Here is a 7,560-nt window from a genome sequence, read left to right as displayed (position 1 = left end):
TACAAGCATTTCTTCAATCCCAATCCAAGAAGAGGAGAGAAAGAAAACTTATCTACAATATAGCTCCATCTTCGGATCCAATCCTCGCTCCTGGAGTCGAATTCGCCAAGATCCCCCTTTAGATCGCCCAAAAATCCTCCCAAGAATGGGAGGAATCCACCAAATCTTGCTTTCTCCCAAAGGGGAGAAGATCCCCTTTCAAATCTTCAAAAAGGCTTTAAATAGAGGGGGGCTTTCGGGAACCACACAGCCTTGAGGCATGGTCGTGTGAGGTTCACACGGCCAGAGCCTTTCCCCTCTCTGCCATCCATACACGGTCGTGTGGTGTACACGGTCGTGGACAACTCCCATCAAGACCTCCAAGCACGGCCGTGTAGATCCACACGGCCTGGACTGCCCCAGCTTCTGGAAACTTGGCACGACCATGTGGTGCACACAACCAGAACACTTTTAAGCCCTGGGAAGCCTGCACGGCCGTGCGGTGCACACGACCAGGGCCTTCTTGGTCTCTGGAAACCTTACACGGCTGTGTAGATCCACACGGCCATGTAAAGATTAAACTCTGATTTGCTTCAAGACTTGGCACGGCCGTGTGAGGTTCACACGGCTAGGCCAAGTTCCTTGTCGTTTTCTCCTGGTTGACCACACGACCAGAGCACTCCACCCAGGCAAGGTCGTGTGTGGCACACGACCAAGTGCTTTCTCCAATGCTTAGCTCATAAGTTTGTCCAAGAATGTAGAATCATTACCAAATTCGACTCCTGTGTACAAAAAATGCACAAAAGCAGATCTCCGAACAAAAAGAGTAAATATGCTAAAAGGAAAGCTGGAAGTATAAAAATGCATAGATCAAGCAAGCTCAAAGTATGTAAATGTGCGTCAAAACATACATAAAAGTATATAAGATCTATTCACATCACACCCCCAGACTTAAACCTTTGCTTGTCGTCAAGCAAAATGCTGCAATCTAAATTCATATGTTCTACAACGCATTCATAAACCCTAATGTACTTTCCTAACTCTATCAAAGAGTTCCAATAACAAGCATAATCATGGAAACAAATCAAGTATGGCTCAAGCTTAAGTATCTTGTGCACAGTGTAAAAGTAACTCAAAACCCCTTCAAGTTTCAATCTATTTCCTAGTCAAGTCGTCATCAAATTTGAATTCCTAATGTTTCCAGTGAGAGATAAGTAACAAGTGATAGGCACTTACTTGCCACTCACTTGGTTCATATTTCTCAACCAACCCAAGGTCTCAAAGGTGTGCTCAATCTCAAGAGAAGCTAAGCAGTCATTTCCCCAGTAACCTAACTCGGTCTCAAAGGGGTGACTTACTAGATTCCACTCACGACAACTATTTTTTATATCCCTTATTTTTTATTTTTTTTCATTGCTTTTCTTTTTCAATTTTTTTCATAAGTATTTGCATTGGGCAAATCTTATTTCACAAATATACTTTTAGCACAAATGTTGGGATATTTTGATTTTTCCAAATGAGCTTGCATGAGTTGAGCCTCATCCAGTAACCAAAATGAAGTTTGAAAAATCACCATGGAAACCAAGTACTAAGCAAACAAGATGAATCATGATTATTTCAATGATATCAACCATTCAAGCATCAAGTCAAAGTGTAGTGAAAGTAAGATTCTTAAGGTCAAGCCAAGACTAAAACTCATCTCCATATGATTCTTAGCTTGTTTCATGCTACCCAAGATAGAGAAAAGAAGTACATAAAGCTTACTACTAGCATCATTTAAAACAACATGAATCTAGATAATAAACGTGCTAGTATTTTGCATTAAGAAACAAACAATCATGATATGATGAATGATGCAACTAGCAAAAAAAACAAAAAAATTATTATGCAAAAACTAAATTAAATCAAATGCATCTAATGCATCCCCCCAGACTTAAACTTTTCATTGTCCCAATGAAAACTAAAAACAATGTGGAGAACATTTATGAAATTTAGAGAAGTTACCAAGTAATGAGCTCCAAATGATTGACATTCATGTTTTAAAAATACTCCTCTATCCAATGCTCACATTCCTCCACAACTTTAAATTCTATAAAAATAAGATAGACAAGAAAAATTAAGTAGAGGATACATGTTTATTATAAAGAAAGAACTAAAGACATAAAAGAAAATAAGGAAAATGAACTTGGGTTGCCTCCCAAGAAGCGCTTGTTTAAGGTCATTAGCTCGACCACCTCATTAGATTCATCGAAATCTCGCTCTTGGAGGGGTAAGATATTTCAACACCCTCCTACCAAGGGCTTTTATTATGGAGGGAGCTTTCAATATAGGAGTTAAAAAGTGAAGTATCACTCTCTCCATCTTTGTCTTCTTTAAAGTTCTTTCGGGTGGTCAAAGACGGTTCAGATTGAGCTTCCAATTATTAGCCCAAGTGAAATCTGCACATGCAAAGAAAATACAAATCTCCCACAAGCATATTAGATAAGATAGAGCCATAACCATATTAAGATAAGCAGAATAAGAAATAAAAACTGAATCACATCCAACAAAGTCAATGATATGTACCTCTATAAAATTTTCCAAAAGATCACAAGAAATACTAACCTTACTTTGCTGAGAAATACCTGAAATTTCTAAACATGTAGATGTGACTTCCTCTGAATCAAATGATGGTTCTGGCTCTAGCTCAGGTGTTGATGATATCAATGATGGTGATTCTTGAGACTCTGCTAGCTTTGCATAAGTCCCTACACATTGTTCCACAACATGATCAATTCTTAAAACCTCTAAGGGTTGTGTTGACAAAGGTGGTGATCCTTGAGATGTTGCTTCCACAACATAGCTCCCTACACATTCTTCCATATCATCATCATCAACACATACATCAAAAAATAAACCAACATTTATGTCCTCAATAGGAGAATCAATAACAAGAGGATCAATAACTTCACTTGTAGTTTTAAGTTGATCTACCACATCACATTCATCATCTGAAAATTCAATGGCACTATAACACCCTATAAAATTTTGAGGTAGATCTAAAAACTTATTTACCACTGCATTATCAATAAAATCCTCATCTGAAAAATCCTCATCTTCATATACATTCAAAAATCTGCACTCAACCATATTAGTGTCACAGGATTTGCTGAAGTCTTTATTTTCATTGGCCCCCACTAACCTTTGTGGAAAAAGAACCCTTAGTGAAGGTCCTGGGAAAGACTGAACTTTCTTTTTCCCAAATTCCCTTTGAGCTTTTGGAGGAGGTCCAACTTACTTATCTAGTGTTGGTGTGATTAATCGTTGAGGGAAAGGTACTTGTGGCCTTTGGGAACTTCCTAGATAAATGGAACTGAGTTCTTATGATCTTCTATTATTCTTCTCCTCAATTCTAAACATGTCATTCTTCAGAAGTTCTTCATGATTTTTGCCACTTCTCAACCAATCATCATCACACTTTTCATTAGATCTTGATTGTGTAGGAGGGGGATCTTCTTTAAACCATTTTGAAACAATACTATCAAGCTTTGCCCCCAAATGTTTGAACTCCTCACTCTATGAATTGTGAATTTCAACATTTTTAGGCGGTTGAACTTCATTTTGTTTGACAGGCTCTCTTACATTTATGGCTTGCACTTCTTGAATATCTGAGGGAAATTCCATCCAACTTTTGTTCGACCATTCATGGAGGTTCAATGTCACTTGATCAATTAATGAATAAGCTTCATCTACACTTTTGTCCATAAAAGAACCTCCAGTTGATGAATCCAATAAACTCTTGTCTGAGAAGGAAATTCCCCCATAGAATATGTGCAAAATCAACCATTTTTCAAACCCCATGATAAGGGAACTGTCTTTGAAGACTCTTGAATCTGTCCTATGCTTCAAATAATGATTCTCCATATGTCTGAGCAAAATTTGTTATGCAATTCCTCATATGCACTGTTCTACTTGGAGGGAAAAAATGATTCAGAAATTGCTTCTCCAATTGTTCCCAACTTGTGATGCTTTGAGGACAGAGAGAATATAGCCAAGTCCTTGCTTTATCCTTGATACTGAAAGGAAATGCCATCAATCAAACTGCATCTGCTGATACTCCTTCACATTTCACCAAATCACAAATCTCTAAAAATGTTTCAAGATGCAGATAAGGACTTTCTGATACTTCTCCTCCAAATTTGTGACCTTGTATCATGAAAATTATCTTTGGGTCTAGTTGGAAACTTTTTGCTTCAATTTGAGGTTGCACAATGGGAGATAAAAATCTTACAGAAAAGGGTATAGAAAAATTTCTCATGGGCCTACTTGACATATTAGTGCTCATGGATATTTAAGAAAAAATTATAAAATGAAGAATCAAAGACAAGAAATAAAATGCAATATGAAAAGCAAGAAAGAAAATGCAGAATTTAAATTGCAAGAAAGAAAGTGCATAATGAAAACAAGAAAGAAACGATAAAAGGAAAAAAGAAAAATGTCTAGAATAATTCATATGCTAAAGATTGCAAGATATGTTTACAAAAGAAAAGAAAAAAAAAACTAGATCAAAAGAGAAAATAGAAAAAAGTTAGATTAGAGTGCTAGAAATCAAGAATGCAAAGTTAGAATTAGAATTAGAATTGCAACAAAAAGAATTGTCAAGAATGTTATTCAAGAAGGGAAAAACTTATGAAAACAGAATTCTAAAAGTTAGATTACAACTATGCAAATGAAAAGAAAGAAAGAAAAGTTATGTTTAGTCTAACTCAATTGATAATCTCCAATGTTATAGCGCAGTCCCCGACAACGACGCCAAAAACTTGTCACGTTTCGCAAGTGTACGGAAATGTCGCAAGTAATATAAAAGATTATCATATCCACAGGGACTGGAATAAGCACTAGAAATATCTCAAAGCGAATTAGCTAAACAACTAATCAATTGGTTTCAAATGCTAAGGATGAAAAACAAATCTAAAATGAAAGATTAACAAACAAGAGTTTGGGGTTTGAGTTATGATAAAGGGAGGTTCTAGGAGTTTTGGTTTCTTTGTAAGATCTCTTGAATGTATATGGTTTACCAATTCTTATTTCTCAATTGTCTAATATTTGTAGAAGGTTGCCGGTTCTCTCTTGCAATAGTAACCGGCTTAGGACTGAAAAATGTACCTAAATGTGATCAATTAGATATGAACCTACGTTGTCCTTACACAGGATTGCACCTATTACTATGCTTCCTTCGGATATCAACATAGAAGTTCATAGCTTCTTAACCCATAAAGATACAAGGTTTGAATCATAAAATCTATCCTACCCTCTTGAATATTCTCATTTCCCCTTCAAGGTTATTCCTCAAACGTCCTTATATGGGCTTGCACCTGTCACGTGGATCCCTCAAAAAATCGAGTGAGAGTTAATCTCTACAAAGTCTATAAGATATCCAAACAATCAATCAAGAATGAGAATTAAGCCCTAATCACAATCAAACATTCAAGATTCAATCGATACAAACTAGGCAATATCATAGAAACAAAGAAATGGCAAATCCACAAGAGTTTACATCAATTTATCTCACAAATACTCCCTCCATCCTAGAACAAAAAGATCTACTCCATAAAATGAAGAAAGAAAACCAAAGATAAGAAGATTACAAGCATTTCTTCAATCCCAATCCAAGAAGAGGAGAGAAAGAAAACCTATCTACAATATAGCTCCATCTTCGGATCCAATCCTCACTCCTGGAGTCGAATTCGCCAAGATCTCCCTTTAGATAGCGCAAAAATCCTCCCAAGAATGGGAGGAATCCACCAAATCTTGCTTTCTCCCAAAAGGGAGAAGATCCCCTTTCAAATCTTCAAAGAGGCTTTAAATAGAGGGGGGCTTTCGGGCGCCACACGACCCCGAGGCATGGCCGTGTGAGGTTCACACGGCCAGAGCCTTTCCCCTCTCTGCCATCCATACACGGCCATGTGGTGTATACGGCCGTGAACAACTCCCATCAAGACCTCCAAGCATGGCCGTGTAGATCCACACGGCCTGGACTGCCCCAGCTTCTGGAAACCTGGCATGGCCGTGTGGTGCACACGGCCAGAACACTTTTAAGTGCTGGGAACCCTGCACGGCTGTGCGGTGCACACGGCCAGAGCCTTCTTGGTCTCTGGAAACCTTACACGACTTTGTAGATCCACACTACCATGTAAGGATTAAACTCTGATTTGCTTCAAGACTTAGCACGCCCGTGTGAGGTTCACACGGCCAGGCCAAGTTCCTTGTCTGTTTCTCCTGGTTGACCACACGGCCAGAGCACTCCACCCAGGCAGGGCCGTGTGTGGCACACGGCCAAGTGCTTTCTCCAATGCTTAGCTCATAAGTTTGTCCAAGAATGTAGAATCTTTACCAAATTCGACTCCTGTGTACAAAAATGCACAAAAACAGATCTCCGAACAAAAAGAGTCAATATGCTAAAAGGAAAGCTGGAAGTAAAAAAATGCATTGATCAAGCAAGCTCAAAGTATGTAAATGTGTGTCAAAACATGCATAAAAGTATATAAGATCTACGTACATCAACAACTCATTCTACTAGAGAGTTATTATCGCACTAACGCACCAATCCCAAATTACATTATGGGCTCCTTCTTATCATGAGTGTGTTAGTCTCCCTGTGTTTTAGATAACGAATGTCCACTAATTAAGTAAGTTACTGACAACTCACTTAATTAATATCTAGCTCCAAGAGTAGTACCACTCAACTTCATTGTCATGTCAGACTAAGTCCACCTGTAGGGTTTAACATGGCAATCCTTATGAGCTCCTCTTGGGGGCATTCTCAACCTAGATAATTAGGACACAGATTCCTTCTATAATCAACAACACACACTATAAGTAATATCATTTCCCAACTTATCGGGCATATTGATTTATCGAGCTAAACCTCACCCTTTGATAAGTCAAAGAAATAAATATTAAATATATGTGTTTGTTATTATATTAGGATTAAGAGCACATACTTCCATAATAACTAAGGCCTAGTTCTTTTATAAAGTCAGTACAAAAAGAACTTACCTAAAATGGTCCTACACAATACACTTAGAGTGTACCAGTGTAATTTATTAATCAAGATAAACTAATACCTAATTACACTACGACTATTCCGATGGTTTGTATTTATAAAGAACCGACAACATGATCTTCTGTGTGTGACACCACACACCATGTTGTCTACTATATAAATTAATTTAACAATTACATTTAACAAATAAATGTAGATATTGACCAATGTGATTCTTTTATTTCAACAAATAAATGTTTACAAAAGCTAAGCTTTTAGTATACACTCTGACATACTTAACCTTGAATTTCAATTGTCATAATCAAAAAGGGAGAGATTGTGGATCGGTCGACCGAACCTAGGATGGACGTCGATTAGATCATGCCGGGTTGTACCGACCACTCTTCTCACTACTCTCTAAAGGTGTCCGTTACATAACTACTATAGATTCTTACTTAATAAATATAACAATCTGTACTTAATTTTTTTTCCAGAAAACTTAAAATTTCGACAGAGTATATGCAGTTCAACAGGACTAAAATACAATACAATACTCT

General features: G+C 37.4%; 1 non-coding gene across 1 annotated transcript; it reads left to right on the top strand.

Annotated features, from left to right (window-relative positions):
• The first annotated feature begins 3,812 nt into the window (after nt 1–3,812).
• On the top strand, nt 3,813–3,918 carry LOC122054409. Its single transcript, XR_006132725.1, has one exon. It is a non-coding gene; the product is annotated as a small nucleolar RNA R71 (small nucleolar RNA).
• The last annotated feature ends 3,642 nt before the right edge of the window (nt 3,919–7,560 follow it).

Source organism: Zingiber officinale, chromosome 3A, assembly GCF_018446385.1.
Source record: "Zingiber officinale cultivar Zhangliang chromosome 3A, Zo_v1.1, whole genome shotgun sequence".
NCBI lineage: Eukaryota > Viridiplantae > Streptophyta > Magnoliopsida > Zingiberales > Zingiberaceae > Zingiber > Zingiber officinale.
Note: the sequence above shows the minus strand (reverse complement) of the source record. Positions and strands in the feature narration are given on the sequence as shown.